Source organism: Symphalangus syndactylus, chromosome 20 (assembly GCF_028878055.3).
Source record: "Symphalangus syndactylus isolate Jambi chromosome 20, NHGRI_mSymSyn1-v2.1_pri, whole genome shotgun sequence".
Lineage (NCBI taxonomy): Eukaryota > Metazoa > Chordata > Mammalia > Primates > Hylobatidae > Symphalangus > Symphalangus syndactylus.
In genome coordinates, this window is record NC_072442.2 from 119,070 (window position 1) to 131,534 (window position 12,465).

The following is a 12,465-nucleotide window of genomic DNA, read 5'->3' on the forward strand; positions in this document are numbered from 1 at the left end:
TCATTCAGTTAATGGGCCCACTATTTGCCAAATTTTGTTTTTATCTTATAATCCTAGAAAGTAAATAATTAAACAGCAAGCATAAAATACATTTTCTCCTTTAATCAGAATTTGGTACCTGGAGACTATAATAATGACTGTCATCCTGGCAAGCAAATTGATGATTTTTGCTGGTGGGACAGTTCTTATTTTGGAAATACTTTTGGCAAGAGATGCCTGATTTTCTAGCCTTGTCAATAGGAAACAGCCATGCATTTCAAAGATTTATGAGGCATGATTATCGGAAGACAAATGACTATATTTTATACCAAAAGTTATTCCTCCTGTGTATGTGATGTGACTCCATATGTGTTCTGGAGAACTTCATATTTTAATCTGTGCCAGGTGTATCCTCACGGCGTAAGAAAAGGCCTAGAGAGTTAAGTTCGTCGTCTTGGACCCATTTTTGTTTGTTCTTTGTCTCATGATTAATTGTTTCCTTTGAATAATTAGTAAAACTTACATTGGATAAGCTTTCTGATTCTCATGATACTGAATGCACAATCTAATCCTTTTTGCATTACTATTTACTCAATATCGTTTTGCTGTTATTAATCAATGTCCACAGTTCTAAGGCTGAAATCTACTAAAATCTCCAGGAGTAAGATCGTTTCATTATAAAGTCCTGTCATGAGAAAATAAATCATTGTGAATATATGAAAGAACTTATTTGAGCACTGCAAGGCAGATCATGGCTTTTACTTGAAGTTATTTATTTTTAATATATAACTTCTGTAATCTCTCTCAGAAATATTCATCAAGAAAAACTACCAATTATGTTAGTGCCATTTCTAAAAAGCTACCTTTTCTTTTTCTAGAAATATGGGAAAGTTTAAAAAATTATATTTCCTCAAAATTTTAGGTAAATATAATTGCATAATACAACCTATGGCAAATATTTAAATCTTTATTAATCCAAAGGAAAATAAATTGGCTTTGTCTAATAATTACTAAATATCTACTAAATACTAAGACATGTGCTATGATTAACATGTGTTAATTAAATCTCATATGTCCCACCATTTTTTTCAGGTAGCAATTATTATTTATAGGTGAGAAAACAGATTTGAGAAGTTAAGGAGTAGGTAGTCCCTGGATTATATTCACAAAATGACAGAGGACAAGTTAAATCAGAGCTAGTTTAATGAATGCCCATCCTGTCTTTCCTACAGCATGCTATGTAATGTAACACTGATCTAAGCACACATTAGTATACGGTAAATTGGGAAAAGAGTTGCTCTGGATTCTGTACAATTATTAGAACATTTAATAATAATTTTATAGGAACTATTGATTTTTAGTTTAAAATTCAAAACAATTGATAGCAATTCATCTTTTAATATTTTAAATACATTTAGTTATATCTCTGTTTGTAACTGAATCAAACATTGTCAAATTAATTCCAACAAAACTACATTATTTATCATTTGATATAAATTATTAATTGTAATTTATTGATTGTGTGGTTATACATGTATTGGATTTGTCTTATAATTGCATAAGAACTGTAAACATGAAAAGTTTGATAGAGATTTATGAAAGAGTTTAAATCAACAGTAGGAGCTGAGACTTTTTTTTTTTGAAAAGGTGAATACCTTGGACATTTTCAGAAACAGAGACTAAAATTCCTTGTGCTTTGACAATTATGGTGGCCAAAGCTAAGAGATTACAGTTTGGCAGGGAACAGAATGCTCATGCATTTTGGATCTCATGGTGGTTGTTTCTCAATGCAAATCAACAATCTTTTAATTAAGTTATCTTTCCCAAATTTGTATATATTTTCAGTAGTGCCAGTTTCTTAGAGCCTGATTAGTTCTGGGCCCTCGTTTAAAAAGTGAAAGATGAGATAATAGAAAATAATCCCCAAATATTGTTGTTACTAGCCCACCTTCAACTCCATATTAAATTTTATACAAAAAGCTAAAAATTTCTAGGTTTTTAAAATGAGAAATTGAGGCACAAAATGCTTACTTCATCAAAATGGGGACATATATCATACATGAATGGGGAAAGATGGAAGGGAGACAGGAAGCACAGGTAGAAAGAGAAATGCATCCTACAATTTGACTTGAATTTAGGCATTGGGATAAGGATGTTTAGGCATTCGAGTTAAACAGTCAGCTACCTGCTTTCAGTATTTCTTCCAAGTCTGGTTTTGCTTTACGTGGATATTTGTTTTTCTAATAGAATGAATTAGTTTGAGAGAAACTACCACCGCTCAAAATTGAGGTATCATTTTAGCTATCATTAACAGCTAAGAAAGTAGTGGTATTCTAAAATTCCTGCATTTTTAACTCAATGTAATATCATGATGTTTCAGAGAGGTGGGTACTGGGATTATGCCCATTTTACTGATGGAGAAGTAGAGAAATAGAAAGATGATGTAATTTAAACAGACTGTAAGGATAAATTCAAACCAGTGTGCAGCTCCTCAGTCACTATACTGTATAGCCTTTTCCTGACCTGGCAAATCACTTTTGGCAGTCAATGGTTTGGCTTTTGTTTTGTTTTGTTTTTGAGACAGTCTCGCTCTGTCGCCCAGACTGGAGTGCAGGGGCGCGATCTGGGCTCACTGCAAGCTCTGCCTCCCGGGTTCCCGCCATTCTCCTGCCTCAGCCTCCTGAGTAGCTGGAGCTACAGGCGCCGCCACCGCGCCTGGCTAGTTTTTTGTATTTTTTTTTTAGTAGAAACGGGGTTTCACCGTGTTGGCCAGGATGGTCTCGATCTCCTGACTTCTTGATCGGCCCAGCTCAGCCTCCCAAAGTGCTGGAATTAATGGTTTGGCTATTTGAAAGCCTCACTAGCGAACATATTTATGGACGATTTAGTTTAAGACATGGAATCTACAATGGTTGCTATTAAAGAGTATTGATTGTCTGTTGGGCGTGTCACAGCTAACTGCTATTCAGTAACTAAAGCTGGTATGTGATGCCAAGGATTGAGCACAGAATGCATGCCTGCTGGTCACTGTGATCTCTTTATAATACTATTCTAAGGACTGTGCATCACTATTTCATAATCTATAGGCTCAATATTTGATGAGATATTGTATCTCTATTGAACTTATTTTGCAATTAAAATTTTTTAAATAAATGGGTTATTATTTTAAGGTTTATGCCATATAGGTTGAAAATGTTACAGTAATCCTCATGATTTTATGAGTAAAACTGAGGACTGTTTAAAGTGGAATGACTGGGAATATGTACACACTGAGGCAGCCTTACGCTCAATATCTCACAAATCAGTTGGTAGAATTAACTTTTAACATGGTTAAAGTTTTGACTAAACCTACATCCTTATTATGATTAAAAATGGGCTATGTATGAAGTGCAGTTTATGTAAAGAAATCTAATCATATTTTATTTTCCTCATAGGAATATTTTATTTTACTTTGATTTGATTTCTATTTATAATTGATTTGTATCAAATAGTGCTGCTTAAAATGATTATCATATTAATTAATATAAATAAAGTATCCCAATCATAAATTAATTCTATTTTCCTTTGGTAGATATTTCAAAGCATTTTGTCATTATTTATGACAGATACACAGATGTACATACACCTTCTTAATCTGTTAATTTTCCTTGTGGAGCCATCAGATTAAGCTTCTTTCTACTGAATTTCTAATTTGTGGTAGGTAGCCAGATGTAACTCTTTCAGTTGATTTAGTAGCAGGAGATAGATTCACCCACACTCCTTCTGCTAACATTATGGTGGTATAGTGAGAAGAGAGCTTACAAAAAGAAGCATGCATAGTATTATGATCAGATACCTGAAAAATATTATAATGCCAGTGAAAAACTCAATGACACTTCAGTATCCTTATATTCGTTTCCAAATTCAAGTACCTTTTATTCCTTCACACAAGTGTCATATCACAGCTATGCTTTCACAAAACCAGTAGCTGGCAAACATCTACCTCTGTGAGTAAACTGAGTAGTTCCATCTATAATCAATTATTTCTATATCAGCTGCTTGGTTGTTAAAATTATTTAGCTGTTGTTGAAAGATTATGATCCTTGTTCCGTTAGATAAGTTGATACATATGTAAAATATTTTGACCAGTGCCAGGATATAGTAAGCAATATAGAATGTGATGTGTTATATTTTTTTCTCAAATTAAAGCTTGGCTCTTTTGGTAGATTTTAAGATGAGACAATACATCTAACTTTCTAGATTTAAAATATCATACACACACTAACACATATTATTTAAAATATATCTTTTAATTTCATCCAGCAACCCTAATAGTGGGTATATCCCCAAAGGAAAAGAAATCATTATACCAAAAATACACCTGTACTTGTATGTTTATTGTAGCACTTTGCACAATAGCAAAGATATAAAATCAACCTGTATCCATTAATGGACGAATGGATAAAGAAAATGTGGTATACTTACACAATGAAATATTACTTCTATTTGTCCATTTTCACACCGCTGATAAAGACATACCTGAGACTGAGCAATTTACAAGAGAAAGAGTTTTATTGGACTTACAGTTCCATAAGGCTGAAGAGGCCTCACAATTATAGCGGAAGGTGAAAGGCACGTCTTACATGGTTACAGATAAGAGAGATTTTATATGGAAACTCCCCTTTTTAAAACCATCAGATCTCATGAGATTTATTAGTGATTATGAGAACAGCATGGGAAAGACCCGCCCCCATGATTCAATTACCTCCTACCGGGTCCCTCCTACGACACATGGGAACTCAAGATGAGATTTGTGTGGGGGCACAGCCAAACCATTTAATTCTGCCCCAACCCCTTCCAAATCTCATGTCGTCACGTTTCAAAACGAATCATGCGCTCTCAAAAATCCCCCAAAGTCTCAACTCATTTCAGCACCAACTCAAAAGCCCACAGTCCAAAGTGTCATTCAAGACAAGGCAAGTCCCTTCTGCCTAAGAGCCTGTAAAGTCAAAAGCAAGTTTGTTACTTCCAAAATATAATGTGGGTATGGGTATTGGGTAAATATAGCTATACCAAATGGGAAAAATTGGCCAAAACAAAGGGGCTATAGGCCCTGAGCAAGTCCAAAATCCAGCAGGGCAGTCAAGTCTTAATAGCTCCAAAATGATCTCTTTTGACTCCATGTCTCAATTCGAGGTCATGCCAATGCAAGGGATGGGTTTCCATGGTCTTGGGCAGCTCTGCCCCTGTGGCTTTGCAGGGCATAGCCCCCCTCCTGGCTGCTTTCATGGGCTGGCATTGAGCATCTGTGGCTTTTCCAGGTGCATGGTGTAAGCTCTCAGAGGATCTACCATTCTGGGGTCTGGAAGATGCGGGCCCTCTTCTCACAGCTTCACTAGGTGGTGCCCAGTAGGGACTCTCTGTGGGGGATTAGACCCCACATTTCCCTTCTGCACTGCCCTAGCAGACATTCTCCATGAGGGCCCCGCCCCTGCAGAAAACTTCTACCTGGGCATTCAGGCATTTCTATATATCCTCTGAAACCTAGCAGAGGTTCCCAAACCTCAATTCTTGCCTTCTGTGCACCTGCAGGCTCAACACCATGTGGAAGCTGCCAAGGCTTGGGGCTTCCACCCTCTGAAGCCACAGCCCAAGCTGTACCTTGGCCTTCTTAGTCACAGCTGGAGTGGCTAGGACACAGGGCACCAAGTCCCTAGACTGCACACAGCAGAGGGTCCCTGGGCCCAGCCCATGAAGCCATATTTTCCTCCTAAACCTCAGGGCCTGTGATGGGAGGTGCTGCTGCAAAAGTCTCTGACATGCCCTGGAGACATTTTACCCACTGTCTTGGTGGTTAACATTCAGCTCCTCTTTACTTATGCAAATTTCTGCAACTGGCTTGAATTTCTCCTCAGAAAATGAGATTTTCTTTTGTATTGCATTGTCAAGCTGCAAATTTTCCAAACTTTTATGCTCTGTTTCCCTTTTAAAACTGAATGCTTTTAACAGCACCCAAGTCACCAAGCAGCACCTCTTTGCTGCTTAGAAGTTTTTTCAGACAGATACCCTAAATCATTGCTCTCTAGTTCAAAATTCTACAAATCTCTAGGGCAGGGGCAAAATGACTCCAGTCTCTTTATTAAAACATAACAGGGGCCACATTTGCTCCAGTTCCCAAGAAGTTTCTCATCTCCATCTGAGACCACCTCAACCTGGATTTCATTGTCCATATCATTATTAGCATTTTGGTCAAAGCCATTCAACAAATCTCTAGGGAGTTCTGAACTTTCCCACATTTTCCTGTCTTTCCCTCAGCCTTCCAAACTGTTCCAACCTCTGACTGTTACCCAGTTCCAAAGTTGCTTCCACATTTTTGGCTATCTTTTCAGGAGAGCCCCACTCTACTAGTACCAATTTACTGTATTAGTCTGTTTTCATGCTGCTGAAAGACATACCTGAGACTGGGCAATTTACTAAAGAAAGAGATTTATTGGACTTACAGTTCTACATGGCTGGAGAGGCCTCACAATTATAGGTGAAGGTGAAAGGCACGTCTCACATGGTGGCAGAAAAGAGAAGAGAGCTTGTGCAGGGAAACTCCCCTTTTTAAAACCATCAGATCTCATGAGGCTTATTAGTGATCATGAGAACAGTATGGGAAAGACCTGTCCCCATGATTCAATTACCTCCTACAGGGTGTCTCCCACAACATATGGGAATTCAAGATGAGATTTGGGTTAGGACACAGCCAAACCATGTTATTACTCAATGATAAAACATGGAATCATGTCTTTTGTAGCAACATGGATTGAATTGGAGGCCATTATCTTAAGTGAAAGAAGTCAGAAACAGAGACAAATACCACATGTTCTCAGTTATAAATGAGAGCCAAATAATGTGTCCACATGAACATAGAGTGTGGAATAATAGACATTGGAGACTCAGGTGGGTGAAGTGGTGCTAGAAGCCAATGATGAGAAATTACTTACACAACCTACATTACTCAAGTGCTGAATACCCTAATAGCCCTGATGTCACACTGTGCAATATATCCCTGTAACAAAATTATACAAGTATTTCATACATTTATAGAAATGAAAAAGTAACAAAAGTAATATACATGAATTTATTTTGGATTTCAATGATTGTTTTCATTCATTTTTAAAACACTGCTTCTTAGGAAAATATGATTATGAATTTATTCCTTATGCCAGAAATAACTAACTCATGGGTATCATCTTACATAAATTTCATAAAACATAATTGTCTACTTTAAGTATAGCTACTTTTCTTACACATACAGTACACTTTGTGAGGGTGTTTGCCTTGTGAACCTATGAAGTAATTCTGAAAACTTTGTATAATTAAAACTTTCTAGATGCCTACTTTAAAAAGAATACTATAAATATTTTATATAACATTTCCCCCTTTCTAGCAATGAATTTCACCCACAGAGATATCATTGGAAGAATGCATGGGTAAGCATGAGCATTGGGACTGTACACACTGTAATGGATACGTAGGGATTTATAAATAACCATGTGGGAGCTCTGAATAGAGATGAATTGAAAAAAAATTCTGCTTTGTGCTAGCCAACATGAACTACGGCCCAAACAACTAAAAGAAAGACTATATTTATAGTTTGCTGACCCCAAACTGATATATAACAGAAAATTACTGCTAAACATGATGTCAGCAGAAGCTACCTCTAATTATTTTCCATTGCTTTTTGCTGAAAAATGTCTGTTCTCTCAGATTAAAAACATAACACTCAAAATTGTTTTAAAAATCCAGTCCCAATAAATTTTGATTATTACCTGCTAAAGTTTATTTAACTGTTAAGATAAACAAAAAGAGAACTCTAACATGGCATTTCATCGCTCATCTTTATTTTTAAAATGGTTATCTTGCAGTCATCCGATATTTTTTATCATTATTATACTTTAAGTTTTAGGGTACATGTGCACAATGTGCAGGTTTGTTACATATGCATCCATGTGCCATGTTGGTGTGCTGCACCCATTAACTCGTCATTTAGCATTAGGTATATCTCCTAATGCTGTCCCTCCCCCCTCCCCCCACCCCACAACAGTCCCTGGAGTGTGATGTTCCCCTTCCTGTGTCCATGCGTTCTCATTGTTCAACTCCCACCTAGGAGTGAGAACATGCAGTGTTTGGTTTTTTGTCCTTGAGATAGTTTACTGAGAATGATGGTTTCCAGTTTCATCCATGTCCCTACAAAGGACATGAACTCATCATTTTTTATGGCTGCATAGTATTCCATGGTGTATATGTGCCACATTTTCTTAATCCAGTCTATCTTTGTTGGACATTTGGGTTGGTTCCAACTCTTTGCTATTGTGAAAAGTGCCGCAATAAACATATGTGTGCATATGTCTTTATAGCAGCATGATTTATAGACCTTTGGGTATATACCCAGTAATGGGATGGCTGGGTCAAATGGTATTTCTAGTTCTAGATCCCTGAGGAATCACCACAATGACTTCCACAATGGTTGAACTAGTTGACAGTCCCACCAACAGTGTAAAAGTGTTCCTATTTCTCCACATCCTCTCCAGCACCTGTTGTTTCCTGACATTTTAATGATGGCCATTCTAACTGGTGTGAGATGGTATCTCATTGTGGTTTTGATTTGCATTTCTCTGATGGCCAGTGATGATGAACATTTTTTCATGTGTTTTTTGGCTGCATAAATGTCTTCTTTTGAGAAGTGTCTGTTCATGTCCTTTGCCCACTTTTTGATGGGGTTGTTTGTCTTTCTCTTGTAAATTTGTTTGAGTTCATTGTAGATTCCGGATATTAGCCTTTTGTCAGATGAGTAGGTTGTGAAAATTTTCTCCCATTCTGTAGGTTGCCTGTTCACTCTGATGGTAGTTTCTTTTGCTGTGCAAAAGCTCTTTAGTTTAATTAGATCTCATTTGTCAACTTTGGCTTTTGTTGCCATTGCTTTTGGTGTTTTAGACATGAATTCCTTGCTCATGCCTATGTCCTGAATGGTATTGCCTAGGTTTTCTTCTAGGGTTTGTATGGTTTTAGGTCTAACATGTAAGTCTTTAATCCATCTTGAATTAATTTTTGTATAAGGTGTAAGGAAGGGGTCCAGTTTCAGCTTTCTACATATGGCTAGCCAGTTTTCCCAGCACCATTTATTGAATAGGGAATCCTTTCCCCATTTCTTGTTTTTGTCAGGTTTGCCAAAGATCAGATGGTTGTAGATATGTGGCATTATTTCTGAGGGCTCTGTTCTGATCCATTGATCTATGTCTCTGTTGTGGTACCAGTACCATGCTGTTTTGGTTACTGTAGCCTTGTAGTATAGTTTGAAGTCAGGTAGCATGATGCCTCCAGCTTTGTTCTTTTGGCTTAGGATTGACTTGGTGATGCGGGCTCTTTTTTGGTTCCATATGAACTTTAAAGTAGTTTTTTCCAATTCTGTGAAGAAAGTCATTGGTAGCTTCATGGGGATGGCATTGAATCTATAAATTACCTTGGGCAGTATGGCCATTTTCACGATATTGATTCTTCCAACCCATGAACATGGAGTGTTCTTCCGTTTGTTTGTATCCTCTTTTATTTCATTGAGCAGTGGTTTGTAGTTCTCCTTGAAGAGGTCCTTCACATCCGTTGTAAGTTGGATTCCTAGGTATTGGATTCTCTTTGAAGCAATTGTGAATGGGAGTTCACTCATGATTTGGCTCTCTGTCTGTGATTGGTGTACAAGAATGCTTGTGATTTTTGTACATTGATTTTGTATCCTGAGACTTTGCTGAAGTTGCTTATTAGCTTAAGGAGATTTTGGGCTGAGACAATGGGGTTTTCTAGATATACAATCATGTCATCTGCAAACAGGGACAATTTGACTTCCTCTTTTCCGAATTGAATGCTCTTTATTTCCTTCTCCTGCCTGATTGCCCTGGCCAGAACTTCCAGCACTATGTTGAATAGGAGCGGTGAGAGAGGGCATCCCTGTCTTGTGCCAGTTTTCAAAGGGAATGCTTCCAGTTTTTGCCCATTCAGTATGATATTGGCTGTGGGTTTGTCGTTGATAGCTCTTATTATTTTAAGATAAGTCCCATCAATACCTAATTTATTGAGAGTTTTTAGCATGAAGTGTTGTTGAATTTTGTCAAAGGCCTTTTCTGCATCTATTGAGATAATCATGTGGTTTTTGTCTTTGGTTCTGTTTATGCTGGATTACATTTATTGATTTGCATATGTTGAACCAGCCTTGCATCCCAGGAATGAAGCCCACTTGATCATGGTGGATAAGCTTTTTGATGTGCTGCTGGATTTGGTTTGCCAGTATTTTATTGAGGATATTTGCATCAATGTTCATCAAGGATATTGGTCTGAAATTCTCTTTTTTGGTTGTGTCTCTGCCAGACTTTGGTATCAGGATGATGCTGGCCTCATAAAATGAGTTAGGGAGGATTCCCTCTTCTTCTATCGATTGGAATATTTTCAGAAGGAATGGTTTCAGTTCCTTCTTGTACCTCTGGTAGAATTCGGCTGTGAATCCATCAGGTCCTGGACTCTTTTTGGTTGGTAAGCTATTGATTATTGTCGCAATTTCAGAGCCTGTCATTGGTCTATTCAGAGATTCAACTTCTTTCTGTTTTAGTCTTGGGAGAGTGTATTTGTCAAGGAATTTATCCACTTCTTCTAGATTTTCTAGTTTATTTGCATAGAGGTGTTTGTAGTATTCTCTGATGGTAGGTTGTATTTCTGTGGGATCGGTGGTGATATCCCCTTTTTCATTTTTATTGTGTCTATTTGATTCTTCTCTCTTTTCTTCTTTATTATTCTTGCTAGCAGTCTGTCAATTTTGTTGATGTTTTCAAAAAACCAGCTCCTGGATTCATTAATTTTTTGAAGTGTTTTTTGTGTCTCAATTTCCTTCAGTTCTGCTCTGATTTTAGTTGGCCTTCTGCTAGCTTTTAAGTGTGTTTGCTCTTGCTTTTCTAGTTCTTCTAATTGTGATGTTAGGGTGTCGATTTTGGATATTTTCCTGCTTTCTCTTGTGGGCATTTAGTGCTATAAATTTCCCTCTACATGCTGCTTTGAATGTGTCCCAGAGATTCTGGTATGTTGTGTCTTTGTTCTCATTGGTTTCAAAGAACATCTTTATTTCTCCCTTCATTTCATTATGTACCCAGTAGTCATTCAGGAGCAGGTTGTTCAGTTTCCATGTAGTTGAGCGGTTTTGGGTGAGTTTCTTAATCCTGAGTTCTAGTTTGATTGCACTGTGGTCTGAGAGACAGTTTGTTATAATTTCTGTTCTTCTACATTTGCTGAGGAGTGCTTTACTTCCAACTATGTGGTCAATTTTGGAATAGGTGTGTTGTGGTGCTTGAAAAAATGTATATTCTGTTGATTTGGGGTGGAGAGTTCTGTAGATGTCTATTAGGTCTACTTGGTGCAGAGCTGAGTTCAATTCTTCATATCCTTGTTAACTTTCTGTCTCATTGTTCTGTCTAATGTTGACAGTGGGGTGTTAAAATCTCCCATTATTATTGTGTGGGAGTCTAAGTCTCTTTGTAGGTCACTCAAGACTTGCTTTATGAATCTGGGTGCTCCTGTGTTGGGTGCATATATATTTAGGATAGTTAGCTCTTTTTGTTGAATTGATCCCTTTACCATTATGTAATGGCCTTCTTTGTCTCTTTTGATCTTTGTTGGTTAAAAGTCTGTTTTATCAGAGACTAGGATTGCAACCCCTGCCTTTTTTTGTTTTCCATTTGCTTGATAGATCTTCCTCCATCCCTTTATTTTGAGATTATGTGTGTCTCTGCACATGGGATGGGTTTCCTGAATACAGCACACTGATGGGTCTTGATTCCTTATCCAGTTTGCCAGTCTGTGTCTTTTAATTGGAGCATTTAGCCCATTTACATTTAACATTAATATTGTTATGTGTGAATTTGATCCTGTCATTATGATGTTAGCTGGTTATTTTGCTCGTTAGTTGATGCAGTTTCTTCCTAGTCTCAATGGTCTTTACAACTTGGCATGTTTTTGCAGTGGCTGGTACCGGTTTTTCCTTTCCATGTGTAGTGCTTCCTTCAGAAGCTCTTTTAGGGCAGGGCTGGTGGTGACAAAATCTCTCAGCATTTGCTTGTCTGTAAAGGATTTTATTTCTCCTTCACTTTTGAAGCTTAGTTTGGCTGGATATGAAATTCTGGGTTGAAAATTCTTTTCTTTAAGAATGTTGACTATCGGCCCCCACTCTCTTCTGGCTTGTAGAGTTTCTGCCGAGAGATCAGCTATTAGTCTGATGGGCTTCCCTTTGTGGGTAACCCGACCTTTCTCTCTGGCCGCCCTTAACATTTTTTCCTTCATTTCAACTTTGGTGAATCTGACAAATATGTGTCTTGGAGTTGCTCTTCTCGAGGAGTATCTTTGTGGCGTTCTCTGTATTTCCCGAATGTGAATGTTTGCCTGCCTTACTAGATTGGGGAAGTTCTCCTGGATAATATCTTGAAGAGT